General features: G+C 45.2%; 21 non-coding genes across 21 annotated transcripts; all 21 read left to right on the forward strand.

Moving 5' to 3' along the window:
• Positions 1-874: 874 nt before the first annotated feature.
• On the forward strand, positions 875-1,065 carry LOC141221801 (U2 spliceosomal RNA). Its single transcript, XR_012289744.1, has one exon. It is a non-coding gene; the product is annotated as a U2 spliceosomal RNA (small nuclear RNA).
• Positions 1,066-2,186: 1,121 nt separating this feature from the next.
• LOC141221802 (U2 spliceosomal RNA) lies at positions 2,187-2,377 on the forward strand. Its single transcript, XR_012289745.1, has one exon. It is a non-coding gene; the product is annotated as a U2 spliceosomal RNA (small nuclear RNA).
• A 1,118-nt stretch (positions 2,378-3,495) lies between these two features.
• LOC141221803 (U2 spliceosomal RNA) lies at positions 3,496-3,686 on the forward strand. The gene has a single exon (XR_012289746.1). It is a non-coding gene; the product is annotated as a U2 spliceosomal RNA (small nuclear RNA).
• Positions 3,687-4,805: 1,119 nt separating this feature from the next.
• Positions 4,806-4,996, forward strand: LOC141221804 (U2 spliceosomal RNA). The gene has a single exon (XR_012289747.1). It is a non-coding gene; the product is annotated as a U2 spliceosomal RNA (small nuclear RNA).
• Positions 4,997-6,115: 1,119 nt separating this feature from the next.
• On the forward strand, positions 6,116-6,306 carry LOC141221732 (U2 spliceosomal RNA). Its single transcript, XR_012289693.1, has one exon. It is a non-coding gene; the product is annotated as a U2 spliceosomal RNA (small nuclear RNA).
• A 1,121-nt stretch (positions 6,307-7,427) lies between these two features.
• LOC141221805 (U2 spliceosomal RNA) lies at positions 7,428-7,618 on the forward strand. Its single transcript, XR_012289748.1, has one exon. It is a non-coding gene; the product is annotated as a U2 spliceosomal RNA (small nuclear RNA).
• A 1,121-nt stretch (positions 7,619-8,739) lies between these two features.
• On the forward strand, positions 8,740-8,930 carry LOC141221806 (U2 spliceosomal RNA). Its single transcript, XR_012289749.1, has one exon. It is a non-coding gene; the product is annotated as a U2 spliceosomal RNA (small nuclear RNA).
• A 1,120-nt stretch (positions 8,931-10,050) lies between these two features.
• On the forward strand, positions 10,051-10,241 carry LOC141221730 (U2 spliceosomal RNA). Its single transcript, XR_012289691.1, has one exon. It is a non-coding gene; the product is annotated as a U2 spliceosomal RNA (small nuclear RNA).
• A 1,121-nt stretch (positions 10,242-11,362) lies between these two features.
• On the forward strand, positions 11,363-11,553 carry LOC141221807 (U2 spliceosomal RNA). The gene has a single exon (XR_012289750.1). It is a non-coding gene; the product is annotated as a U2 spliceosomal RNA (small nuclear RNA).
• A 1,119-nt stretch (positions 11,554-12,672) lies between these two features.
• On the forward strand, positions 12,673-12,863 carry LOC141221808 (U2 spliceosomal RNA). Its single transcript, XR_012289751.1, has one exon. It is a non-coding gene; the product is annotated as a U2 spliceosomal RNA (small nuclear RNA).
• A 1,121-nt stretch (positions 12,864-13,984) lies between these two features.
• Positions 13,985-14,175, forward strand: LOC141221809 (U2 spliceosomal RNA). Its single transcript, XR_012289752.1, has one exon. It is a non-coding gene; the product is annotated as a U2 spliceosomal RNA (small nuclear RNA).
• Positions 14,176-15,295: 1,120 nt separating this feature from the next.
• Positions 15,296-15,486, forward strand: LOC141221733 (U2 spliceosomal RNA). The gene has a single exon (XR_012289694.1). It is a non-coding gene; the product is annotated as a U2 spliceosomal RNA (small nuclear RNA).
• A 1,122-nt stretch (positions 15,487-16,608) lies between these two features.
• On the forward strand, positions 16,609-16,799 carry LOC141221731 (U2 spliceosomal RNA). The gene has a single exon (XR_012289692.1). It is a non-coding gene; the product is annotated as a U2 spliceosomal RNA (small nuclear RNA).
• A 1,119-nt stretch (positions 16,800-17,918) lies between these two features.
• LOC141221811 (U2 spliceosomal RNA) lies at positions 17,919-18,109 on the forward strand. The gene has a single exon (XR_012289754.1). It is a non-coding gene; the product is annotated as a U2 spliceosomal RNA (small nuclear RNA).
• A 1,122-nt stretch (positions 18,110-19,231) lies between these two features.
• Positions 19,232-19,422, forward strand: LOC141221812 (U2 spliceosomal RNA). Its single transcript, XR_012289755.1, has one exon. It is a non-coding gene; the product is annotated as a U2 spliceosomal RNA (small nuclear RNA).
• Positions 19,423-20,548: 1,126 nt separating this feature from the next.
• LOC141221813 (U2 spliceosomal RNA) lies at positions 20,549-20,739 on the forward strand. The gene has a single exon (XR_012289756.1). It is a non-coding gene; the product is annotated as a U2 spliceosomal RNA (small nuclear RNA).
• Positions 20,740-21,861: 1,122 nt separating this feature from the next.
• On the forward strand, positions 21,862-22,052 carry LOC141221814 (U2 spliceosomal RNA). Its single transcript, XR_012289757.1, has one exon. It is a non-coding gene; the product is annotated as a U2 spliceosomal RNA (small nuclear RNA).
• Positions 22,053-23,174: 1,122 nt separating this feature from the next.
• Positions 23,175-23,365, forward strand: LOC141221741 (U2 spliceosomal RNA). The gene has a single exon (XR_012289702.1). It is a non-coding gene; the product is annotated as a U2 spliceosomal RNA (small nuclear RNA).
• A 1,120-nt stretch (positions 23,366-24,485) lies between these two features.
• On the forward strand, positions 24,486-24,676 carry LOC141221815 (U2 spliceosomal RNA). Its single transcript, XR_012289758.1, has one exon. It is a non-coding gene; the product is annotated as a U2 spliceosomal RNA (small nuclear RNA).
• Positions 24,677-25,795: 1,119 nt separating this feature from the next.
• On the forward strand, positions 25,796-25,986 carry LOC141221676 (U2 spliceosomal RNA). Its single transcript, XR_012289638.1, has one exon. It is a non-coding gene; the product is annotated as a U2 spliceosomal RNA (small nuclear RNA).
• A 1,122-nt stretch (positions 25,987-27,108) lies between these two features.
• Positions 27,109-27,299, forward strand: LOC141221677 (U2 spliceosomal RNA). Its single transcript, XR_012289639.1, has one exon. It is a non-coding gene; the product is annotated as a U2 spliceosomal RNA (small nuclear RNA).
• Positions 27,300-27,327: the final 28 nt, after the last annotated feature.

Here is a 27,327-nt window from a genome sequence, read left to right on the forward strand (position 1 = left end):
GGATAAACAGACATATTAGGCAAGCATTTTGGAGCTTTCACCTAAATAACTACAGGTGGTGAGATAAGCTGCACAATATAATTGACCTTTCAGTATATTGTTGCACACACACCATCTATTTAGCAAATGCCCTTGTTATCAACAGCAGCCTTTTAAACTCACCTGAGCTAACAGGTATGTGAGCTGGTTACTCTGCTGCGCTTAAAATTTCTTTTTTGGTTTGCTACAATGCCTTTTCTGAAACGTTGTCTCCCTCTGCTGGAACACTGACTTCTTTCATTTAATGCCTGCAGACTATAAAAGAGAAACCAACCCAAAAAGTTTGGTTGATTAGTCTGTGGCATTCTTTTAAACTGTTGCTTATGGCGGTCTCTGTGAGCTTCTCAGTGACATTCAGCCATCCAGGTATCCCGCCTGCAGTAGACGGAATGTGGCAATGGAACGCTGGCTGCGCGTGTCATAATAGGCTCTGAGCCTTTATATACCTGCGCACAGCAGCAGCCACCTTCAGTCTGCTGCTGGACAGCCAGCAGCAGCAGCAGCAGGAGAGGTAATTAATCAGCAACCCTCCTGCTAAGGGTAGACAGCTGCTCGTTCCACCCCCCCCCCCCGCCTTAATTGGTTCTCCTCCCTTCCAACGGTGTTGAGGCGGGTGGGAACAGCCGGGGGTTGAGGGTACTGTGCTAAAAGAGGTGGAGTTATGCAGATCTAAAACGCGTGGATTGCAGCAGCAGCAGCAAGCCGAAAAGTGCAGGCATGTGAGGGATCTAGAGGTTGACAGCATGTCTTCTTAACGGGAGTCCAGGTGGCCATCTCCACAAATGGACTTTTCAGAATCCTTGGGTGGCACCGTAGTCGGAAACCAATTCTGGTTATCGCTTCTCGGCCTTTTGGCTAAGATCAAGTGTAGTATCTGTTCTTATCAGTTTAATATCTGATACGTCCCCTATCTGGGGACCATATATTAAATGGATTTTTAGAACAGGGAGATGGAAAAAGAGCTTGCTCTGTCCACTCCACGCATTGACCTGGTATTGCAGTATCTCCAGGACCGGTGCACCCCTTCTTTAATGCAGTTTCTAAAATCAGAAAGAATTGAATTCAATGCTTTTTGTTCATTTTGCTTGTTTGTCGGATTTTGGGATGGACTCTTTGGCTTTGCTTTTCTTCTCCTCATGGGATTTTTCATGTTAAAAGTTACAGAAGCCACATGACAAGCTCATTTTGGTTCAACTTCAGCAACTGTGCATTGCATTGCCATGTAATGTAATGTAATGCAATGCTATCTATCTAGCTCTCCCTCTATACTTCCTTTTGGATAAACAGACATATTAGGCAAGCATTTTGGAGCTTTCACCTAAATAACTACAGGTGGTGAGATAAGCTGCACAATATAATTGACCTTTCAGTATATTGTTGCACACACACCATCTATTTAGCAAATGCCCTTGTTATCAACAGCAGCCTTTTAAACTCACCTGAGCTAACAGGTATGTGAGCTGGTTACTCTGCTGCGCTTAAAATTTCTTTTTTGGTTTGCTACAATGCCTTTTCTGAAACGTTGTCTCCCTCTGCTGGAACACTGACTTCTTTCATTTAATGCCTGCAGACTATAAAAGAGAAACCAACCCAAAAAGTTTGGTTGATTAGTCTGTGGCATTCTTTTAAACTGTTGCTTATGGCGGTCTCTGTGAGCTTCTCAGTGACATTCAGCCATCCAGGTATCCCGCCTGCAGTAGACGGAATGTGGCAATGGAACGCTGGCTGCGCGTGTCATAATAGGCTCTGAGCCTTTATATACCTGCGCACAGCAGCAGCCACCTTCAGTCTGCTGCTGGACAGCCAGCAGCAGCAGCAGCAGGAGAGGTAATTAATCAGCAACCCTCCTGCTAAGGGTAGACAGCTGCTCGTTCCACCCCCCCCCCCGCCTTAATTGGTTCTCCTCCCTTCCAACGTTGTTGAGGCGGGTGGGAACAGCCGGGGGTTGAGGGTACTGTGCTAAAAGAGGTGGAGTTATGCAGATCTAAAACGCGTGGATTGCAGCAGCAGCAAGCCGAAAAGTGCAGGCATGTGAGGGATCTAGAGGTTGACAGCATGTCTTCTTAACGGGAGTCCAGGTGGCCATCTCCACAAATGGACTTTTCAGAATCCTTGGGTGGCACCGTAGTCGGAAACCAATTCTGGTTATCGCTTCTCGGCCTTTTGGCTAAGATCAAGTGTAGTATCTGTTCTTATCAGTTTAATATCTGATACGTCCCCTATCTGGGGACCATATATTAAATGGATTTTTAGAACAGGGAGATGGAAAAAGAGCTTGCTCTGTCCACTCCACGCATTGACCTGGTATTGCAGTATCTCCAGGACCGGTGCACCCCTTCTTTAATGCAGTTTCTAAAATCAGAAAGAATTGAATTCAATGCTTTTTGTTCATTTTGCTTGTTTGTCGGATTTTGGGATGGACTCTTTGGCTTTGCTTTTCTTCCCCTCATTGGATTTTTCATGTTAAAAGTTGCAGAAGCCAGATGACAAGCTCATTTTGGTTCAACTTCAGCAACTGTGCATTGCATTGCCATGTAATGTAATGTAATGCAATGCTATCTATCTAGCTCTCCCTCTATACTTCCTTTTGGATAAACAGACATATTAGGCAAGCATTTTGGAGCTTTCACCTAAATAACTACAGGTGGTGAGATAAGCTGCACAATATAATTGACCTTTCAGTATATTGTTGCACACACACCATCTATTTAGCAAATGCCCTTGTTATCAACAGCAGCCTTTTAAACTCACCTGAGCTAACAGGTATGTGAGCTGGTTACTCTGCTGCGCTTAAAATTTCTTTTTTGGTTTGCTACAATGCCTTTTCTGAAACGTTGTCTCCCTCTGCTGGAACACTGACTTCTTTCATTTAATGCCTGCAGACTATAAAAGAGAAACCAACCCAAAAAGTTTGGTTGATTAGTCTGTGGCATTCTTTTAAACTGTTGCTTATGGCGGTCTCTGTGAGCTTCTCAGTGACATTCAGCCATCCAGGTATCCCGCCTGCAGTAGACGGAATGTGGCAATGGAACGCTGGCTGCGCGTGTCATAATAGGCTCTGAGCCTTTATATACCTGCGCACAGCAGCAGCCACCTTCAGTCTGCTGCTGGACAGCCAGCAGCAGCAGCAGGAGAGGTAATTAATCAGCATCCCTCCTGCTAAGGGTAGACAGCTGCTCGTTCCACCCCCCCCCCCGCCTTAATTGGTTCTCCTCCCTTCCAACGGTGTTGAGGCGGGTGGGAACAGCCGGGGGTTGAGGGTACTGTGCTAAAAGAGGTGGAGTTATGCAGATCTAAAACGCGTGGATTGCAGCAGCAGCAAGCCGAAAAGTGCAGGCATGTGAGGGATCTAGAGGTTGACAGCATGTCTTCTTAACGGGAGTCCAGGTGGCCATCTCCACAAATGGACTTTTCAGAATCCTTGGGTGGCACCGTAGTCGGAAACCAATTCTGGTTATCGCTTCTCGGCCTTTTGGCTAAGATCAAGTGTAGTATCTGTTCTTATCAGTTTAATATCTGATACGTCCCCTATCTGGGGACCATATATTAAATGGATTTTTAGAACAGGGAGATGGAAAAAGAGCTTGCTCTGTCCACTCCACGCATTGACCTGGTATTGCAGTATCTCCAGGACCGGTGCACCCCTTCTTTAATGCAGTTTCTAAAATCAGAAAGAATTGAATTCAATGCTTTTTGTTCATTTTGCTTGTTTGTCGGATTTTGGGATGGACTCTTTGGCTTTGCTTTTCTTCTCCTCATTGGATTTTTCATGTTAAAAGTTGCAGAAGCCAGATGACAAGCTCATTTTGGTTCAACTTCAGCAACTGTGAATTGCATTGCCATGTAATGTAATGTAATGCAATGCTATCTATCTAGCTCTCCCTCTATACTTCCTTTTGGATAAACAGACATATTAGGCAAGCATTTTGGAGCTTTCACCTAAATAACTACAGGTGGTGAGATAAGCTGCACAATATAATTGACCTTTCAGTATATTGTTGCACACACACCATCTATTTAGCAAATGCCCTTGTTATCAACAGCAGCCTTTTAAACTCACCTGAGCTAACAGGTATGTGAGCTGGTTACTCTGCTGCGCTTAAAATTTCTTTTTTGGTTTGCTACAATGCCTTTTCTGAAACGTTGTCTCCCTCTGCTGGAACACTGACTTCTTTCATTTAATGCCTGCAGACTATAAAAGAGAAACCAACCCAAAAGTTTGGTTGATTAGTCTGTGGCATTCTTTTAAACTGTTGCTTATGGCGGTCTCTGTGAGCTTCTCAGTGACATTCAGCCATCCAGGTATCCCGCCTGCAGTAGACGGAATGTGGCAATGGAACGCTGGCTGCGCGTGTCATAATAGGCTCTGAGCCTTTATATACCTGCGCACAGCAGCAGCCACCTTCAGTCTGCTGCTGGACAGCCAGCAGCAGCAGCAGCAGGAGAGGTAATTAATCAGCAACCCTCCTGCTAAGGGTAGACAGCTGCTCGTTCCACCCCCCCCCCGCCTTAATTGGTTCTCCTCCCTTCCAACGGTGTTGAGGCGGGTGGGAACAGCCGGGGGTTGAGGGTACTGTGCTAAAAGAGGTGGAGTTATGCAGATCTAAAACGCGTGGATTGCAGCAGCAGCAAGCCGAAAAGTGCAGGCATGTGAGGGATCTAGAGGTTGACAGCATGTCTTCTTAACGGGAGTCCAGGTGGCCATCTCCACAAATGGACTTTTCAGAATCCTTGGGTGGCACCGTAGTCGGAAACCAATTCTGGTTATCGCTTCTCGGCCTTTTGGCTAAGATCAAGTGTAGTATCTGTTCTTATCAGTTTAATATCTGATACGTCCCCTATCTGGGGACCATATATTAAATGGATTTTTAGAACAGGGAGATGGAAAAAGAGCTTGCTCTGTCCACTCCACGCATTGACCTGGTATTGCAGTATCTCCAGGACCGGTGCACCCCTTCTTTAATGCAGTTTCTAAAATCAGAAAGAATTGAATTCAATGCTTTTTGTTCATTTTGCTTGTTTGTCGGATTTTGGGATGGACTCTTTGGCTTTGCTTTTCTTCTCCTCATTGGATTTTTCATGTTAAAAGTTGCAGAAGCCAGATGACAAGCTCATTTTGGTTCAACTTCAGCAACTGTGCATTGCATTGCCATGTAATGTAATGTAATGCAATGCTATCTATCTAGCTCTCCCTCTATACTTCCTTTTGGATAAACAGACATATTAGGCAAGCATTTTGGAGCTTTCACCTAAATAACTACAGGTGGTGAGATAAGCTGCACAATATAATTGACCTTTCAGTATATTGTTGCACACACACCATCTATTTAGCAAATGCCCTTGTTATCAACAGCAGCCTTTTAAACTCACCTGAGCTAACAGGTATGTGAGCTGGTTACTCTGCTGCGCTTAAAATTTCTTTTTTGGTTTGCTACAATGCCTTTTCTGAAACGTTGTCTCCCTCTGCTGGAACACTGACTTCTTTCATTTAATGCCTGCAGACTATAAAAGAGAAACCAACCCAAAAAGTTTGGTTGATTAGTCTGTGGCATTCTTTTAAACTGTTGCTTATGGCGGTCTCTGTGAGCTTCTCAGTGACATTCAGCCATCCAGGTATCCCGCCTGCAGTAGACGGAATGTGGCAATGGAACGCTGGCTGCGCGTGTCATAATAGGCTCTGAGCCTTTATATACCTGCGCACAGCAGCAGCCACCTTCAGTCTGCTGCTGGACAGCCAGCAGCAGCAGCAGCAGGAGAGGTAATTAATCAGCAACCCTCCTGCTAAGGGTAGACAGCTGCTCGTTCCACCCCCCCCCGCCTTAATTGGTTCTCCTCCCTTCCAACGGTGTTGAGGCGGGTGGAAACAGCCGGGGGTTGAGGGTACTGTGCTAAAAGAGGTGGAGTTATGCAGATCTAAAACGCGTGGATTGCAGCAGCAGCAAGCCGAAAAGTGCAGGCATGTGAGGGATCTAGAGGTTGACAGCATGTCTTCTTAACGGGAGTCCAGGTGGCCATCTCCACAAATGGACTTTTCAGAATCCTTGGGTGGCACCGTAGTCGGAAACCAATTCTGGTTATCGCTTCTCGGCCTTTTGGCTAAGATCAAGTGTAGTATCTGTTCTTATCAGTTTAATATCTGATACGTCCCCTATCTGGGGACCATATATTAAATGGATTTTAAGAACAGGGAGATGGAAAAAGAGCTTGCTCTGTCCACTCCACGCATTGACCTGGTATTGCAGTATCTCCAGGACCGGTGCACCCCTTCTTTAATGCAGTTTCTAAAATCAGAAAGAATTGAATTCAATGCTTTTTGTTCATTTTGCTTGTTTGTCGGATTTTGGGATGGACTCTTTGGCTTTGCTTTTCTTCTCCTCATTGGATTTTTCATGTTAAAAGTTGCAGAAGCCAGATGACAAGCTCATTTTGGTTCAACTTCAGCAACTGTGCATTGCATTGCCATGTAATGTAATGTAATGCAATGCTATCTATCTAGCTCTCCCTCTATACTTCCTTTTGGATAAACAGACATATTAGGCAAGCATTTTGGAGCTTTCACCTAAATAACTACAGGTGGTGAGATAAGCTGCACAATATAATTGACCTTTCAGTATATTGTTGCACACACACCATCTATTTAGCAAATGCCCTTGTTATCAACAGCAGCCTTTTAAACTCACCTGAGCTAACAGGTATGTGAGCTGCTTACTCTGCTGCGCTTAAAATTTCTTTTTTGGTTTGCTACAATGCCTTTTCTGAAACGTTGTCTCCCTCTGCTGGAACACTGACTTCTTTCATTTAATGCCTGCAGACTATAAAAGAGAAACCAACCCAAAAAGTTTGGTTGATTAGTCTGTGGCATTCTTTTAAACTGTTGCTTATGGCGGTCTCTGTGAGCTTCTCAGTGACATTCAGCCATCCAGGTATCCCGCCTGCAGTAGACGGAATGTGGCAATGGAACGCTGGCTGCGCGTGTCATAATAGGCTCTGAGCCTTTATATACCTGCGCACAGCAGCAGCCACCTTCAGTCTGCTGCTGGACAGCCAGCAGCAGCAGCAGCAGGAGAGGTAATTAATCAGCAACCCTCCTGCTAAGGGTAGACAGCTGCTCGTTCCACCGCCCCCCCCGCCTTAATTGGTTCTCCTCCCTTCCAACGGTGTTGAGGCGGGTGGGAACAGCCGGGGGTTGAGGGTACTGTGCTAAAAGAGGTGGAGTTATGCAGATCTAAAACGCGTGGATTGCAGCAGCAGCAAGCCGAAAAGTGCAGGCATGTGAGGGATCTAGAGGTTGACAGCATGTCTTCTTAACGGGAGTCCAGGTGGCCATCTCCACAAATGGACTTTTCAGAAACCTTGGGTGGCACCGTAGTCGGAAACCAATTCTGGTTATCGCTTCTCGGCCTTTTGGCTAAGATCAAGTGTAGTATCTGTTCTTATCAGTTTAATATCTGATACGTCCCCTATCTGGGGACCATATATTAAATGGATTTTTAGAACAGGGAGATGGAAAAAGAGCTTGCTCTGTCCACTCCACGCATTGACCTGGTATTGCAGTATCTCCAGGACCGGTGCACCCCTTCTTTAATGCAGTTTCTAAAATCAGAAAGAATTGAATTCAATGCTTTTTGTTCATTTTGCTTGTTTGTCGGATTTTGGGATGGACTCTTTGGCTTTGCTTTTCTTCTCCTCATTGGATTTTTCATGTTAAAAGTTGCAGAAGCCAGATGACAAGCTCATTTTGGTTCAACTTCCTCAACTGTGCATTGCATTGCCATGTAATGTAATGTAATGCAATGCTATCTATCTAGCTCTCCCTCTATACTTCCTTTTGGATAAACAGACATATTAGGCAAGCATTTTGGAGCTTTCACCTAAATAACTACAGGTGGTGAGATAAGCTGCACAATATAATTGACTTTTCAGTATATTGTTGCACACACACCATCTATTTAGCAAATGCCCTTGTTATCAACAGCAGCCTTTTAAACTCACCTGAGCTAACAGGTATGTGAGCTGGTTACTCTGCTGCGCTTAAAATTTCTTTTTTGGTTTGCTACAATGCCTTTTCTGAAACGTTGTCTCCCTCTGCTGGAACACTGACTTCTTTCATTTAATGCCTGCAGACTATAAAAGAGAAACCAACCCAAAAAGTTTGGTTGATTAGTCTGTGGCATTCTTTTAAACTGTTGCTTATGGCGGTCTCTGTGAGCTTCTCAGTGACATTCAGCCATCCAGGTATCCCGCCTGCAGTAGACGGAATGTGGCAATGGAACGCTGGCTGCGCGTGTCATAATAGGCTCTGAGCCTTTATATACCTGCGCACAGCAGCAGCCACCTTCAGTCTGCTGCTGGACAGCCAGCAGCAGCAGCAGCAGGAGAGGTAATTAATCAGCAACCCTCCTGCTAAGGGTAGACAGCTGCTCGTTCCACCCCCCCCCCCGCCTTAATTGGTTCTCCTCCCTTCCAACGGTGTTGAGGCGGGTGGGAACAGCCGGGGGTTGAGGGTACTGTGCTAAAAGAGGTGGAGTTATGCAGATCTAAAACGCGTGGATTGCAGCAGCAGCAAGCCGAAAAGTGCAGGCATGTGAGGGATCTAGAGGTTGACAGCATGTCTTCTTAACGGGAGTCCAGGTGGCCATCTCCACAAATGGACTTTTCAGAAACCTTGGGTGGCACCGTAGTCGGAAACCAATTCTGGTTATCGCTTCTCGGCCTTTTGGCTAAGATCAAGTGTAGTATCTGTTCTTATCAGTTTAATATCTGATACGTCCCCTATCTGGGGACCATATATTAAATGGATTTTTAGAACAGGGAGATGGAAAAAGAGCTTGCTCTGTCCACTCCACGCATTGACCTGGTATTGCAGTATCTCCAGGACCGGTGCACCCCTTCTTTAATGCAGTTTCTAAAATCAGAAAGAATTGAATTCAATGCTTTTTGTTCATTTTGCTTGTTTGTCGGATTTTGGGATGGACTCTTTGGCTTTGCTTTTCTTCTCCTCATTGGATTTTTCATGTTAAAAGTTGCAGAAGCCAGATGACAAGCTCATTTTGGTTCAACTTCCTCAACTGTGCATTGCATTGCCATGTAATGTAATGTAATGCAATGCTATCTATCTAGCTCTCCCTCTATACTTCCTTTTGGATAAACAGACATATTAGGCAAGCATTTTGGAGCTTTCACCTAAATAACTACAGGTGGTGAGATAAGCTGCACAATATAATTGACTTTTCAGTATATTGTTGCACACACACCATCTATTTAGCAAATGCCCTTGTTATCAACAGCAGCCTTTTAAACTCACCTGAGCTAACAGGTATGTGAGCTGGTTACTCTGCTGCGCTTAAAATTTCTTTTTTGGTTTGCTACAATGCCTTTTCTGAAACGTTGTCTCCCTCTGCTGGAACACTGACTTCTTTCATTTAATGCCTGCAGACTATAAAAGAGAAACCAACCCAAAAAGTTTGGTTGATTAGTCTGTGGCATTCTTTTAAACTGTTGCTTATGGCGGTCTCTGTGAGCTTCTCAGTGACATTCAGCCATCCAGGTATCCCGCCTGCAGTAGACGGAATGTGGCAATGGAACGCTGGCTGCGCGTGTCATAATAGGCTCTGAGCCTTTATATACCTGCGCACAGCAGCAGCCACCTTCAGTCTGCTGCTGGACAGCCAGCAGCAGCAGCAGCAGGAGAGGTAATTAATCAGCAACCCTCCTGCTAAGGGTAGACAGCTGCTCGTTCCACCCCCCCCCCGCCTTAATTGGTTCTCCTCCCTTCCAACGGTGTTGAGGCGGGTGGGAACAGCCGGGGGTTGAGGGTACTGTGCTAAAAGAGGTGGAGTTATGCAGATCTAAAACGCGTGGATTGCAGCAGCAGCAAGCCGAAAAGTGCAGGCATGTGAGGGATCTAGAGGTTGACAGCATGTCTTCTTAACGGGAGTCCAGGTGGCCATCTCCACAAATGGACTTTTCAGAATCCTTGGGTGGCACCGTAGTCGGAAACCAATTCTGGTTATCGCTTCTCGGCCTTTTGGCTAAGATCAAGTGTAGTATCTGTTCTTATCAGTTTAATATCTGATACGTCCCCTATCTGGGGATCATATATTAAATGGATTTTTAGAACAGGGAGATGGAAAAAGAGCTTGCTCTGTCCACTCCACGCATTGACCTGGTATTGCAGTATCTCCAGGACCGGTGCACCCCTTCTTTAATGCAGTTTCTAAAATCAGAAAGAATTGAATTCAATGCTTTTTGTTCATTTTGCTTGTTTGTCGGATTTTGGGATGGACTCTTTGGCTTTGCTTTTCTTCTCCTCATTGGATTTTTCATGTTAAAAGTTGCAGAAGCCAGATGACAAGCTCATTTTGGTTCAACTTCAGCAACTGTGCATTGCATTGCCATGTAATGTAATGTAATGCAATGCTATCTATCTAGCTCTCCCTCTATACTTCCTTTTGGATAAACAGACATATTAGGCAAGCATTTTGGAGCTTTCACCTAAATAACTACAGGTGGTGAGATAAGCTGCACAATATAATTGACCTTTCAGTATATTGTTGCACACACACCATCTATTTAGCAAATGCCCTTGTTATCAACAGCAGCCTTTTAAACTCACCTGAGCTAACAGGTATGTGAGCTGGTTACTCTGCTGCGCTTAAAATTTCTTTTTTGGTTTGCTACAATGCCTTTTCTGAAACGTTGTCTCCCTCTGCTGGAACACTGACTTCTTTCATTTAATGCCTGCAGACTATAAAAGAGAAACCAACCCAAAAAGTTTGGTTGATTAGTCTGTGGCATTCTTTTAAACTGTTGCTTATGGCGGTCTCTGTGAGCTTCTCAGTGACATTCAGCCATCCAGGTATCCCGCCTGCAGTAGACGGAATGTGGCAATGGAACGCTGGCTGCGCGTGTCATAATAGGCTCTGAGCCTTTATATACCTGCGCACAGCAGCAGCCACCTTCAGTCTGCTGCTGGACAGCCAGCAGCAGCAGCAGCAGGAGAGGTAATTAATCAGCAACCCTCCTGCTAAGGGTAGACAGCTGCTCGTTCCACCCCCCCCCCCGCCTTAATTGGTTCTCCTCCCTTCCAACGGTGTTGAGGCGGGTGGGAACAGCCGGGGGTTGAGGGTACTGTGCTAAAAGAGGTGGAGTTATGCAGATCTAAAACGCGTGGATTGCAGCAGCAGCAAGCCGAAAAGTGCAGGCATGTGAGGGATCTAGAGGTTGACAGCATGTCTTCTTAACGGGAGTCCAGGTGGCCATCTCCACAAATGGACTTTTCAGAATCCTTGGGTGGCACCGTAGTCGGAAACCAATTCTGGTTATCGCTTCTCGGCCTTTTGGCTAAGATCAAGTGTAGTATCTGTTCTTATCAGTTTAATATCTGATACGTCCCCTATCTGGGGACCATATATTAAATGGATTTTTAGAACAGGGAGATGGAAAAAGAGCTTGCTCTGTCCACTCCACGCATTGACCTGGTATTGCAGTATCTCCAGGACCGGTGCACCCCTTCTTTAATGCAGTTTCTAAAATCAGAAAGAATTGAATTCAATGCTTTTTGTTCATTTTGCTTGTTTGTCGGATTTTGGGATGGACTCTTTGGCTTTGCTTTTCTTCTCCTCATTGGATTTTTCATGTTAAAAGTTGCAGAAGCCAGATGACAAGCTCATTTTGGTTCAACTTCAGCAACTGTGCATTGCATTGCCATGTAATGTAATGTAATGCAATGCTATCTATCTAGCTCTCCCTCTATACTTCCTTTTGGATAAACAGACATATTAGGCAAGCATTTTGGAGCTTTCACCTAAATAACTACAGGTGGTGAGATAAGCTGCACAATATAATTGACCTTTCAGTATATTGTTGCACACACACCATCTATTTAGCAAATGCCCTTGTTATCAACAGCAGCCTTTTAAACTCACCTGAGCTAACAGGTATGTGAGCTGGTTACTCTGCTGCGCTTAAAATTTCTTTTTTGGTTTGCTACAATGCCTTTTCTGAAACGTTGTCTCCCTCTGCTGGAACACTGACTTCTTTCATTTAATGCCTGCAGACTATAAAAGAGAAACCAACCCAAAAAGTTTGGTTGATTAGTCTGTGGCATTCTTTTAAACTGTTGCTTATGGCGGTCTCTGTGAGCTTCTCAGTGACATTCAGCCATCCAGGTATCCCGCCTGCAGTAGACGGAATGTGGCAATGGAACGCTGGCTGCGCGTGTCATAATAGGCTCTGAGCCTTTATATACCTGCGCACAGCAGCAGCCACCTTCAGTCTGCTGCTGGACAGCCAGCAGCAGCAGCATCAGGAGAGGTAATTAATCAGCAACCCTCCTGCTAAGGGTAGACAGCTGCTCGTTCCACCCCCCCCCGCCTTAATTGGTTCTCCTCCCTTCCAACGGTGTTGAGGCGGGTGGGAACAGCCGGGGGTTGAGGGTACTGTGCTAAAAGAGGTGGAGTTATGCAGATCTAAAACGCGTGGATTGCAGCAGCAGCAAGCCGAAAAGTGCAGGCATGTGAGGGATCTAGAGGTTGACAGCATGTCTTCTTAACGGGAGTCCAGGTGGCCATCTCCACAAATGGACTTTTCAGAATCCTTGGGTGGCACCGTAGTCGGAAACCAATTCTGGTTATCGCTTCTCGGCCTTTTGGCTAAGATCAAGTGTAGTATCTGTTCTTATCAGTTTAATATCTGATACGTCCCCTATCTGGGGACCATATATTAAATGGATTTTTAGAACAGGGAGATGGAAAAAGAGCTTGCTCTGTCCACTCCACGCATTGACCTGGTATTGCAGTATCTCCAGGACCGGTGCACCCCTTCTTTAATGCAGTTTCTAAAATCAGAAAGAATTGAATTCAATGCTTTTTGTTCATTTTGCTTGTTTGTCGGATTTTGGGATGGACTCTTTGGCTTTGCTTTTCTTCTCCTCATTGGATTTTTCATGTTAAAAGTTGCAGAAGCCAGATGACAAGCTCATTTTGGTTCAACTTCAGCAACTGTGCATTGCATTGCCATGTAATGTAATGTAATGCAATGCTATCTATCTAGCTCTCCCTCTATACTTCCTTTTGGATAAACAGACATATTAGGCAAGCATTTTGGAGCTTTCACCTAAATAACTACAGGTGGTGAGATAAGCTGCACAATATAATTGACCTTTCAGTATATTGTTGCACACACACCATCTATTTAGCAAATGCCCTTGTTATCAACAGCAGCCTTTTAAACTCACCTGAGCTAACAGGTATGTGAGCTGGTTACTCTGCTGCGCTTAAAATTTCTTTTTTGGTTTGCTACAATGCCTTTTCTGAAACGTTGTCTCCCTCTGCTGGAACACTGACTTCTTTCATTTAATGCCTGCAGACTATAAAAGAGAAACCAACCCAAAAAGTTTGGTTGATTAGTCTGTGGCATTCTTTTAAACTGTTGCTTATGGCGGTCTCTGTGAGCTTCTCAGTGACATTCAGCCATCCAGGTATCCCGCCTGCAGTAGACGGAATGTGGCAATGGAACGCTGGCTGCGCGTGTCATAATAGGCTCTGAGCCTTTATATACCTGCGCACAGCAGCAGCCACCTTCAGTCTGCTGCTGGACAGCCAGCAGCAGCAGCAGCAGGAGAGGTAATTAATCAGCAACCCTCCTGCTAAGGGTAGACAGCTGCTCGTTCCACCCCCCCCCCCGCCTTAATTGGTTCTCCTCCCTTCCAACGGTGTTGAGGCGGGTGGGAACAGCCGGGGGTTGAGGGTACTGTGCTAAAAGAGGTGGAGTTATGCAGATCTAAAACGCGTGGATTGCAGCAGCAGCAAGCCGAAAAGTGCAGGCATGTGAGGGATCTAGAGGTTGACAGCATGTCTTCTTAACGGGAGTCCAGGTGGCCATCTCCACAAATGGACTTTTCAGAATCCTTGGGTGGCACCGTAGTCGGAAACCAATTCTGGTTATCGCTTCTCGGCCTTTTGGCTAAGATCAAGTGTAGTATCTGTTCTTATCAGTTTAATATCTGATACGTCCCCTATCTGGGGACCATATATTAAATGGATTTTTAGAACAGGGAGATGGAAAAAGAGCTTGCTCTGTCCACTCCACGCATTGACCTGGTATTGCAGTATCTCCAGGACCGGTGCACCCCTTCTTTAATGCAGTTTCTAAAATCAGAAAGAATTGAATTCAATGCTTTTTGTTCATTTTGCTTGTTTGTCGGATTTTGGGATGGACTCTTTGGCTTTGCTTTTCTTCTCCTCATTGGATTTTTCATGTTAAAAGTTGCAGAAGCCAGATGACAAGCTCATTTTGGTTCAACTTCAGCAACTGTGCATTGCATTGCCATGTAATGTAATGTAATGCAATGCTATCTATCTAGCTCTCCCTCTATACTTCCTTTTGGATAAACAGACATATTAGGCAAGCATTTTGGAGCTTTCACCTAAATAACTACAGGTGGTGAGATAAGCTGCACAATATAATTGACCTTTCAGTATATTGTTGCACACACACCATCTATTTAGCAAATGCCCTTGTTATCAACAGCAGCCTTTTAAACTCACCTGAGCTAACAGGTATGTGAGCTGGTTACTCTGCTGCGCTTAAAATTTCTTTTTTGGTTTGCTACAATGCCTTTTCTTAAACGTTGTCTCCCTCTGCTGGAACACTGACTTCTTTCATTTAATGTCTGCAGACTATAAAAGAGAAACCAACCCAAAAAGTTTGGTTGATTAGTCTGTGGCATTCTTTTAAACTGTTGCTTATGGCGGTCTCTGTGAGCTTCTCAGTGACATTCAGCCATCCAGGTATCCCGCCTGCAGTAGATGGAATGTGGCAATGGAACGCTGGCTGCACGTGTCATAATAGGCTCTGAGCCTTTATATACCTGCGCACAGCAGCAGCCACCTTCAGTCTGCTGCTGGACAGCCAGCAGCAGCAGCAGCAGGAGAGGTAATTAATCAGCAACCCTCCTGCTAAGGGTAGACAGCTGCTCGTTCCACCCCCCCCCCCGCCTTAATTGGTTCTCCTCCCTTCCAACGGTGTTGAGGCGGGTGGGAACAGCCGGGGGTTGAGGGTACTGTGCTAAAAGAGGTGGAGTTATGCAGATCTAAAACGCGTGGATTGCAGCAGCAGCAAGCCGAAAAGTGCAGGCATGTGAGGGATCTAGAGGTTGACAGCATGTCTTCTTAACGGGAGTCCAGGTGGCCATCTCCACAAATGACTTTTCAGAATCCTTGGGTGGCACTGTAGTCGGAAACCAATTCTGGTTATCGCTTCTCGGCCTTTTGGCTAAGATCAAGTGTAGTATCTGTTCTTATCAGTTTAATATCTGATACGTCCCCTATCTGGGGACCATATATTAAATGGATTTTTAGAACAGGGAGATGGAAAAAGAGCTTGCTCTGTCCACTCCACGCATTGACCTGGTATTGCAGTATCTCCAGGACCGGCGCACCCCTTCTTTAATGCAGTTTCTAAAATCAGAAAGAATTGAATTCAATGCTTTTTGTTCATTTTGCTTGTTTGTCGGATTTTGGGATGGACTCTTTGGCTTTGCTTTTCTTCTCCTCATTGGATTTTTCATGTTAAAAGTTGCAGAAGCCAGATGACAAGCTCATTTTGGTTCAACTTCAGCAACTGTGCATTGCATTGCCATGTAATGTAATGTAATGCAATGCTATCTATCTAGCTCTCCCTCTATACTTCCTTTTGGATAAACAGACATATTAGGCAAGCATTTTGGAGCTTTCACCTAAATAACTACAGGTGGTGAGTTAAGCTGCACAATATAATTGACCTTTCAGTATATTGTTGCACACACACCATCTATTTAGCAAATGCCCTTGTTATCAACAGCAGCCTTTTAAACTCACCTGAGCTAACAGGTATGTGAGCTGGTTACTCTGCTGCGCTTAAAATTTCTTTTTTGGTTTGCTACAATGCCTTTTCTGAAACGTTGTCTCCCTCTGCTGGAACACTGACTTCTTTCATTTAATGCCTGCAGACTATAAAAGAGAAACCAACCCAAAAAGTTTGGTTGATTAGTCTGTGGCATTCTTTTAAACTGTTGCTTATGGCGGTCTCTGTGAGCTTCTCAGTGACATTCAGCCATCCAGGTATCCCGCCTGCAGTAGACGGAATGTGGCAATGGAACGCTGGCTGCGCGTGTCATAATAGGCTCTGAGCCTTTATATACCTGCGCACAGCAGCAGCCACCTTCAGTCTGCTGCTGGACAGCCAGCAGCAGCAGCAGCAGGAGAGGTAATTAATCAGCAACCCTCCTGCTAAGGGTAGACAGCTGCTCGTTCCACCCCCCCCCCCCGCCTTAATTGGTTCTCCTCCCTTCCAACGGTGTTGAGGCGGGTGGGAACAGCCGGGGGTTGAGGGTACTGTGCTAAAAGAGGTGGAGTTATGCAGATCTAAAACGCGTGGATTGCAGCAGCAGCAAGCCGAAAAGTGCAGGCATGTGAGGGATCTAGAGGTTGACAGCATGTCTTCTTAACGGGAGTCCAGGTGGCCATCTCCACAAATGGACTTTTCAGAATCCTTGGGTGGCACCGTAGTCGGAAACCAATTCTGGTTATCGCTTCTCGGCCTTTTGGCTAAGATCAAGTGTAGTATCTGTTCTTATCAGTTTAATATCTGATACGTCCCCTATCTGGGGATCATATATTAAATGGATTTTTAGAACAGGGAGATGGAAAAAGAGCTTGCTCTGTCCACTCCACGCATTGACCTGGTATTGCAGTATCTCCAGGACCGGTGCACCCCTTCTTTAATGCAGTTTCTAAAATCAGAAAGAATTGAATTCAATGCTTTTTGTTCATTTTGCTTGTTTGTCGGATTTTGGGATGGACTCTTTGGCTTTGCTTTTCTTCTCCTCATTGGATTTTTCATGTTAAAAGTTGCAGAAGCCAGATGACAAGCTCATTTTGGTTCAACTTCAGCAACTGTGCATTGCATTGCCATGTAATGTAATGTAATGCAATGCTATCTATCTAGCTCTCCCTCTATACTTCCTTTTGGATAAACAGACATATTAGGCAAGCATTTTGGAGCTTTCGCCTAAATAACTACAGGTGGTGAGATAAGCTGCACAATATAATTGACCTTTCAGTATATTGTTGCACACACACCATCTATTTAGCAAATGCCCTTGTTATCAACAGCAGCCTTTTAAACTCACCTGAGCTAACAGGTATGTGAGCTGGTTACTCTGCTGCGCTTAAAATTTCTTTTTTGGTTTGCTACAATGCCTTTTCTGAAACGTTGTCTCCCTCTGCTGGAGCACTGACTTCTTTCATTTAATGCCTGCAGACTATAAAAGAGAAACCAACCCAAAAAGTTTGGTTGATTAGTCTGTGGCATTCTTTTAAACTGTTGCTTATGGCGGTCTCTGTGAGCTTCTCAGTGACATTCAGCCATCCAGGTATCCCGCCTGCAGTAGACGGAATGTGGCAATGGAACACTGGCTGCGCGTGTCATAATAGGCTCTGAGCCTTTATATACCTGCGCACAGCAGCAGCCACCTTCAGTCTGCTGCTGGACAGCCAGCAGCAGCAGCAGCAGGAGAGGTAATTAATCAGCAACCCTCCTGCTAAGGGTAGACAGCTGCTCGTTCCACCCCCCCCCGCCTTAATTGGTTCTCCTCCCTTCCAACGGTGTTGAGGCGGGTGGGAACAGCCGGGGGTTGAGGGTACTGTGCTAAAAGAGGTGGAGTTATGCAGATCTAAAATGCGTGGATTGCAGCAGCAGCAAGCCGAAAAGTGCAGGCATGTGAGGGATCTAGAGGTTGACAGCATGTCTTCTTAACGGGAGTCCAGGTGGCCATCTCCACAAATGGACTTTTCAGAATCCTTGGGTGGCACCGTAGTCGGAAACCAATTCTGGTTATCGCTTCTCGGCCTTTTGGCTAAGATCAAGTGTAGTATCTGTTCTTATCAGTTTAATATCTGATACGTCCCCTATCTGGGGACCATATATTAAATGGATTTTTAGAACAGGGAGATGGAAAAAGAGCTTGCTCTGTCCACTCCACGCATTGACCTGGTATTGCAGTATCTCCAGGACCGGTGCACCCCTTCTTTAATGCAGTTTCTAAAATCAGAAAGAATTGAATTCAATGCTTTTTGTTCATTTTGCTTGTTTGTCGGATTTTGGGATGGACTCTTTGGCTTTGCTTTTCTTCTCCTCATTGGATTTTTCATGTTAAAAGTTGCAGAAGCCAGATGACAAGCTCATTTTGGTTCAACTTCAGCAACTGTGCATTGCATTGCCATGTAATGTAATGTAATGCAATGCTATCTATCTAGCTCTCCCTCTATACTTCCTTTTGGCTAAACAGACATATTAGGCAAGCATTTTGGAGCTTTCACCTAAATAACTACAGGTGGTGAGATAAGCTGCACAATATAATTGACCTTTCAGTATATTGTTGCACACACACCATCTATTTAGCAAATGCCCTTGTTATCAACAGCAGCCTTTTAAACTCACCTGAGCTAACAGGTATGTGAGCTGGTTACTCTGCTGCGCTTAAAATTTCTTTTTTGGTTTGCTACAATGCCTTTTCTGAAACGTTGTCTCCCTCTGCTGGAACACTGACTTCTTTCATTTAATGCCTGCAGACTATAAAAGAGAAACCAACCCAAAAAGTTTGGTTGATTAGTCTGTGGCATTCTTTTAAACTGTTGCTTATGGCGGTCTCTGTGAGCTTCTCAGTGACATTCAGCCATCCAGGTATCCCGCCTGCAGTAGACGGAATGTGGCAATGGAACGCTGGCTGCGCGTGTCATAATAGGCTCTGAGCCTTTATATACCTGCGCACAGCAGCAGCCACCTTCAGTCTGCTGCTGGACAGCCAGCAGCAGCAGCAGCAGCAGGAGAGGTAATTAATCAGCAACCCTCCTGCTAAGGGTAGACAGCTGCTCGTTCCACCCCCCCCCGCCTTAATTGGTTCTCCTCCCTTCCAACGGTGTTGAGGCGGGTGGGAACAGCCGGGGGTTGAGGGTACTGTGCTAAAAGAGGTGGAGTTATGCAGATCTAAAACGCGTGGATTGCAGCAGCAGCAAGCCGAAAAGTGCAGGCATGTGAGGGATCTAGAGGTTGACAGCATGTCTTCTTAACGGGAGTCCAGGTGGCCATCTCCACAAATGGACTTTTCAGAATCCTTGGGTGGCACCGTAGTCGGAAACCAATTCTGGTTATCGCTTCTCGGCCTTTTGGCTAAGATCAAGTGTAGTATCTGTTCTTATCAGTTTAATATCTGATACGTCCCCTATCTGGGGACCATATATTAAATGGATTTTTAGAACAGGGAGATGGAAAAAGAGCTTGCTCTGTCCACTCCACGCATTGACCTGGTATTGCAGTATCTCCAGGACCGGTGCACCCCTTCTTTAATGCAGTTTCTAAAATCAGAAAGAATTGAATTCAATGCTTTTTGTTCATTTTGCTTGTTTGTCGGATTTTGGGATGGACTCTTTGGCTTTGCTTTTCTTCTCCTCATTGGATTTTTCATGTTAAAAGTTGCAGAAGCCAGATGACAAGCTCATTTTGGTTCAACTTCAGCAACTGTGCATTGCATTGCCATGTAATGTAATGTAATGTAATGCAATGCTATCTATCTAGCTCTCCCTCTATACTTCCTTTTGGATAAACAGACATATTAGGCAAGCATTTTGGAGCTTTCACCTAAATAACTACAGGTGGTGAGATAAGCTGCACAATATAATTGACCTTTCAGTATATTGTTGCACACACACCATCTATTTAGCAAATGCCCTTGTTATCAACAGCAGCCTTTTAAACTCACCTGAGCTAACAGGTATGTGAGCTGGTTACTCTGCTGCGCTTAAAATTTCTTTTTTGGTTTGCTACAATGCCTTTTCTGAAACGTTGTCTCCCTCTGCTGGAACACTGACTTCTTTCATTTAATGCCTGCAGACTATAAAAGAGAAACCAACCCAAAAAGTTTGGTTGATTAGTCTGTGGCATTCTTTTAAACTGTTGCTTATGGCGGTCTCTGTGAGCTTCTCAGTGACATTCAGCCATCCAGGTATCCCGCCTGCAGTAGACGGAATGTGGCAATGGAACGCTGGCTGCGCGTGTCATAATAGGCTCTGAGCCTTTATATACCTGCGCACAGCAGCAGCCACCTTCAGTCTGCTGCTGGACAGCCATCAGCAGCAGCAGCAGGAGAGGTAATTAATCAGCAACCCTCCTGCTAAGGGTAGACAGCTGCTCGTTCCACCCCCCCCCCCGCCTTAATTGGTTCTCCTCCCTTCCAACGGTGTTGAGGCGGGTGGGAACAGCCGGGGGTTGAGGGTACTGTGCTAAAAGAGGTGGAGTTATGCAGATCTAAAACGCGTGGATTGCAGCAGCAGCAAGCCGAAAAGTGCAGGCATGTGAGGGATCTAGAGGTTGACAGCATGTCTTCTTAACGGGAGTCCAGGTGGCCATCTCCACAAATGGACTTTTCAGAATCCTTGGGTGGCACCGTAGTCGGAAACCAATTCTGGTTATCGCTTCTCGGCCTTTTGGCTAAGATCAAGTGTAGTATCTGTTCTTATCAGTTTAATATCTGATACGTCCCCTATCTGGGGACCATATATTAAATGGATTTTTAGAACAGGGAGATGGAAAAAGAGCTTGCTCTGTCCACTCCACGCATTGACCTGGTATTGCAGTATCTCCAGGACCGGTGCACCCCTTCTTTAATGCAGTTTCTAAAATCAGAAAGAATTGAATTCAATGCTTTTTGTTCATTTTGCTTGTTTGTCGGATTTTGGGATGGACTCTTTGGCTTTGCTTTTCTTCTCCTCATTGGATTTTTCATGTTAAAAGTTGCAGAAGCCAGATGACAAGCTCATTTTGGTTCAACTTCAGCAACTGTGCATTGCATTGCCATGTAATGTAATGTAATGCAATGCTATCTATCTAGCTCTCCCTCTATACTTCCTTTTGGATAAACAGACATATTAGGCAAGCATTTTGGAGCTTTCACCTAAATAACTACAGGTGGTGAGATAAGCTGCACAATATAATTGACCTTTCAGTATATTGTTGCACACACACCATCTATTTAGCAAATGCCCTTGTTATCAACAGCAGCCTTTTAAACTCACCTGAGCTAACAGGTATGTGAGCTGGTTACTCTGCTGCGCTTAAAATTTCTTTTTTGGTTTGCTACAATGCCTTTTCTGAAACGTTGTCTCCCTCTGCGGGAACACTGACTTCTTTCATTTAATGCCTGCAGACTATAAAAGAGAAACCAACCCAAAAAGTTTGGTTGATTAGTCTGTGGCATTCTTTTAAACTGTTGCTTATGGCGGTCTCTGTGAGCTTCTCAGTGACATTCAGCCATCCAGGTATCCCGCCTGCAGTAGACGGAATGTGGCAATGGAACGCTGGCTGCGCGTGTCATAATAGGCTCTGAGCCTTTATATACCTGCGCACAGCAGCAGCCACCTTCAGTCTGCTGCTGGACAGCCAGCAGCAGCAGCAGCAGGAGAGGTAATTAATCAGCAACCCTCCTGCTGAGGGTAGACAGCTGCTCATTCCACCCCACCCCCCCGCCTTAATTGGTTCTCCTCCCTTCCAACGGTGTTGAGGCGGGTGGGAACAGCCGGGGGTTGAGGGTACTGTGCTAAAAGAGGTGGAGTTATGCAGATCCAAAACGCGTGGATTGCAGCAGCAGCAAGCCGAAAAGTGCAGGCATGTGAGGGATCTAGAGGTTGACAGCATGTCTTCTTAACGGGAGTCCAGGTGGCCATCTCCACAAATGGACTTTTCAGAATCCTTGGGTGGCACCGTAGTCGGAAACCAATTCTGGTTATCGCTTCTCGGCCTTTTGGCTAAGATCAAGTGTAGTATCTGTTCTTATCAGTTTAATATCTGATACGTCCCCTATCTGGGGACCATATATTAAATGGATTTTTAGAACAGGGAGATGGAAAAAGAGCTTGCTCTGTCCACTCCACGCATTGACCTGGTATTGCAGTATCTCCAGGACCGGTGCACCCCTTCTTTAATGCAGTTTCTAAAATCAGAAAGAATTGAATTCAATGCTTTTTGTTCATTTTGCTTGTTTGTCGGATTTTGGGATGGACTCTTTGGCTTTGCTTTTCTTCTCCTCATTGGATTTTTCATGTTAAAAGTTGCAGAAGCCAGATGACAAGCTCATTTTGGTTCAACTTCAGCAACTGTGCATTGCATTGCCATGTAATGTAATGTAATGCAATGCTATCTATCTAGCTCTCCCTCTATACTTCCTTTTGGATAAACAGACATATTAGGCAAGCATTTTGGAGCTTTCACCTAAATAACTACAGGTGGTGAGATAAGCTGCACAATATAATTGACCTTTCAGTATATTGTTGCACACACACCATCTATTTAGCAAATGCCCTTGTTATCAACAGCAGCCTTTTAAACTCACCTGAGCTAACAGGTATGTGAGCTGGTTACTCTGCTGCGCTTAAAATTTCTTTTTTGGTTTGCTACAATGCCTTTTCTGAAACGTTGTCTCCCTCTGCTGGAACACTGACTTCTTTCATTTAATGCCTGCAGACTATAAAAGAGAAACCAACCCAAAAAGTTTGGTTGATTAGTCTGTGGCATTCTTTTAAACTGTTGCTTATGGCGGTCTCTGTGAGCTTCTCAGTGACATTCAGCCATCCAGGTATCCCGCCTGCAGTAGACGGAATGTGGCAATGGAACGCTGGCTGCGCGTGTCATAATAGGCTCTGAGCCTTTATATACCTGCGCACAGCAGCAGCCACCTTCAGTCTGCTGCTGGACAGCCAGCAGCAGCAGCAGGAGAGGTAATTAATCAGCAACCCTCCTGCTAAGGGTAGGCAGCTGCTCGTTCCACCCCCCCCCCCCCCCGCCTTAATTGGTTCTCCTCCCTTCCAACGGTGTTGAGGCGGGTGGGAACAGCCGGGGGTTGAGGGTACTGTGCTAAAAGAGGTGGAGTTATGCAGATCTAAAACGCGTGGATTGCAGCAGCAGCAAGCCGAAAAGTGCAGGCATGTGAGGGATCTAGAGGTTGACAGCATGTTTTCTTAACGGGAGTCCAGGTGGCCATCTCCACAAATGGACTTTTCAGAATCCTTGGGTGGCACCGTAGTCGGAAACCAATTCTGGTTATCGCTTCTCGGCCTTTTAGCTAAGATCAAGTGTAGTATCTGTTCTTATCAGTTTAATATCTGATACGTCCCCTATCTGGGGACCATATATTAAATGGATTTTTAGAACAGGGAGATGGAAAAAGAGGTTGCTCTGTCCACTCCACGCATTGACCTGGTATTGCAGTATCTCCAGGACCGGTGCACCCCTTCTTTAATGCAGTTTCTAAAATCAGAAAGAATTGAATTCAATGCTTTTTGTTCATTTTGCTTGTTTGTCGGATTTTGGGATGGACTCTTTGGCTTTGCTTTTCTTCTCCTCATTGGATTTTTCATGTTAAAAGTTGCAGAAGCCAGATGACAAGCTCATTTTGGTTCAACTTCAGCAACTGTGCATTGCATTGCCATGTAATGTAATGTAATGCAATGCTATCTATCTAGCTCTCCCTCTATACTACCTTTTGGATAAACAGACATATTAGGCAAGCATTTTGGAGCTTTCACCTAAATAACTACAGGTGGTGAGATAAGCTGCACAATATAATTGACCTTTCAGTATATTGTTGCACACACACCATCTATTTAGCAAATGCCCTTGTTATCAACAGCAGCCTTTTAAACTCACCTGAGCTAACAGGTATGTGAGCTGGTTACTCTGCTGCGCTTAAAATTTCTTTTTTGGTTTGCTACAATGCCTTTTCTGAAACGTTGTCTCCCTCTGCTGGAACACTGACTTCTTTCATTTAATGCCTGCAGACTATAAAAGAGAAACCAACCCAAAAAGTTTGGTTGATTAGTCTGTGGCATTCTTTTAAACTGTTGCTTATGGCGGTCTCTGTGAGCTTCTCAGTGACATTCAGCCATCCAGGTATCCCGCCTGCAGTAGACGGAATGTGGCAATGGAACGCTGGCTGCGCGTGTCATAATAGGCTCTGAGCCTTTATATACCTGCGCACAGCAGCAGCCACCTTCAGTCTGCTGCTGGACAGCCAGCAGCAGCAGCAGCAGGAGAGGTAATTAATCAGCAACCCTCCTGCTAAGGGTAGGCAGCTGCTCGTTCCATCCCCCCCCCGCCTTAATTGGTTCTCCTCCCTTCCAACGGTGTTGAGGCGGGTGGGAACAGCCGGGGGTTGAGGGTACTGTGCTAAAAGAGGTGGAGTTATGCAGATCTAAAACGCGTGGATTGCAGCAGCAGCAAGCCGAAAAGTGCAGGCATGTGAGGGATCTAGAGGTTGACAGCATGTTTTCTTAACGGGAGTCCAGGTGGCCATCTCCACAAATGGACTTTTCAGAATCCTTGGGTGGCACCGTAGTCGGAAACCAATTCTGGTTATCGCTTCTCGGCCTTTTGGCTAAGATCAAGTGTAGTATCTGTTCTTATCAGTTTAATATCTGATACGTCCCCTATCTGGGGACCATATATTAAATGGATTTTTAGAACAGGGAGATGGAAAAAGAGCTTGCTCTGTCCACTCCACGCATTGACCTGGTATTGCAGTATCTCCAGGACCGGTGCACCCCTTCTTTAATGCAGTTTCTAAAATCAGAAAGAATTGAATTCAATGCTTTTTGTTCATTTTGCTTGTTTGTCGGATTTTGGGATGGACTCTTTGGCTTTGCTTTTCTTCTCCTCATTGGATTTTTCATGTTAAAAGTTGCAGAAGCCAGATGACAAGCTCATTTTGGTTCAACTTCAGCAACTGTGCATTGCATTGCCATGTAATGTAATGTAATGCAATGCTATCTATCTAGCTCTCCCTCTATACTTCCTTTTGGATAAACAGACATATTAGGCAAGCATTTTGGAGCTTTCACCTAAATAACTACAGGTGGTGAGATAAGCTGCACAATATAATTGACCTTTCAGTATATTGTTGCACACACACCATCTATTTAGCAAATGCCCTTGTTATCAACAGCAGCCTTTTAAACTCACCTGAGCTAACAGGTATGTGAGCTGGTTACTCTGCTGCGCTTAAAATTTCTTTTTTGGTTTGCTACAATGCCTTTTCTGAAACGTTGTCTCCCTCTGCTGGAACACTGACTTCTTTCATTTAATGCCTGCAGACTATAAAAGAGAAACCAACCCAAAAAGTTTGGTTGATTAGTCTGTGGCATTCTTTTAAACTGTTGCTTATGGCGGTCTCTGTGAGCTTCTCAGTGACATTCAGCCATCCAGGTATCCCGCCTGCAGTAGACGGAATGTGGCAATGGAACGCTGGCTGCGCGTGTCATAATAGGCTCTGAGCCTTTATATACCTGCGCACAGCAGCAGCCACCTTCAGTCTGCTGCTGGACAGCCAGCAGCAGCAGCAGCAGGAGAGGTAATTAATCAGCAACCCTCCTGCTAAGGGTAGACAGCTGCTCGTTCCACCCCCCCCCGCCTTAATTGGTTCTCCTCCCTTCCAACGGTGTTGAGGCGGGTGGGAACAGCCGGGGGTTGAGGGTACTGTGCTAAAAGAGGTGGAGTTATGCAGATCTAAAACGCGTGGATTGCAGCAGCAGCAAGCCGAAAAGTGCAGGCATGTGAGGGATCTAGAGGTTGACAGCATGTCTTCTTAACGGGAGTCCAGGTGGCCATCTCCACAAATGGACTTTTCAGAATCCTTGGGTGGCACCGTAGTCGGAAACCAATTCTGGTTATCGCTTCTCGGCCTTTTGGCTAAGATCAAGTGTAGTATCTGTTCTTATCAGTTTAATATCTGATACGTCCCCTATCTGGGGACCATATATTAAATGGATTTTTAGAACAGGGAGATGGAAAAAGAGCTTGCTCTGTCCACTCCACGCATTGACCTGGTATTGCAGTATCTCCAGGACCGGTGCACCCCTTCTTTAATGCAGTTTCTAAAATCAGAAAGAATTGAATTCAATGCTTTTTGTTCATTTTGCTTGTTTGTCGGATTTTGGGATGGACTCTTTGGCTTTGCTTTTCTTCTCCTCATTGGATTTTTCATGTTAAAAGTTGCAGAAGCCAGATGACAAGCTCATTTTGGTTCAACTTCAGCAACTGTGCATTGCATTGCCATGTAATGTAATGTAATGCAATGCTATCTATGTAGCTCTCCCTCTATACTTCCTTTTGGATAAACAGACATATTAGGCAAGCATTTTGGAGCTTTCACCTAAATAACTACAGGTGGTGAGATAAGCTGCACAATATAATTGACCTTTCAGTATATTGTTGCACACACACCATCTATTTAGCAAATGCCCTTGTTATCAACAGCAGCCTTTTAAACTCACCTGAGCTAACAGGTATGTGAGCTGGTTACTCTGCTGCGCTTAAAATTTCTTTTTTGGTTTGCTACAATGCCTTTTCTGAAACGTTGTCTCCCTCTGCTGGAACACTGACTTCTTTCATTTAATGCCTGCAGACTATAAAAGAGAAACCAACCCAAAAAGTTTGGTTGATTAGTCTGTGGCATTCTTTTAAACTGTTGCTTATGGCGGTCTCTGTGAGCTTCTCAGTGACATTCAGCCATCCAGGTATCCCGCCTGCAGTAGACGGAATGTGGCAATGGAACGCTGGCTGCGCGTGTCATAATAGGCTCTGAGCCTTTATATACCTGCGCACAGCAGCAGCCACCTTAAGTCTGCTGCTGGACAGCCAGCAGCAGCAGCAGCAGGAGAGGTAATTAATCAGCAACCCTCCTGCTAAGGGTAGGCAGCTGCTCGTTTCACCCCCCCCCCCCGCCTTAATTGGTTCTCCTCCCTTCCAACGGTGTTGAGGCGGGTGGGAACAGCCGGGGGTTGAGGGTACTGTGCTAAAAGAGGTGGAGTTATGCAGATCTAAAACGCGTGGATTGCAGCAGCAGCAAGCCGAAAAGTGCAGGCATGTGAGGGATCTAGAGGTTGACAGCATGTTTTCTTAACGGGAGTCCAGGTGGCCATCTCCACAAATGGACTTTTCAGAATCCTTGGGTGGCACCGTAGTCGGAAACCAATTCTGGTTATCGCTTCTCGGCCTTTTGGCTAAGATCAAGTGTAGTATCTGTTCTTATCAGTTTAATATCTGATACGTCCCCTATCTGGGGACCATATATTAAATGGATTTTTAGAACAGGGAGATGGAAAAAGAGCTTGCTCTGTCCACTCCACGCATTGACCTGGTATTGCAGTATCTCCAGGACCGGTGCACCCCTTCTTTAATGCAGTTTCTAAAATCAGAAAG

Source organism: Phyllobates terribilis, unplaced genomic scaffold (genome assembly GCF_046119375.1).
Source record: "Phyllobates terribilis strain yellow unplaced genomic scaffold, ASM4611937v1 Scaffold_334__1_contigs__length_2070977, whole genome shotgun sequence".
Classification (NCBI taxonomy): domain Eukaryota; kingdom Metazoa; phylum Chordata; class Amphibia; order Anura; family Dendrobatidae; genus Phyllobates; species Phyllobates terribilis.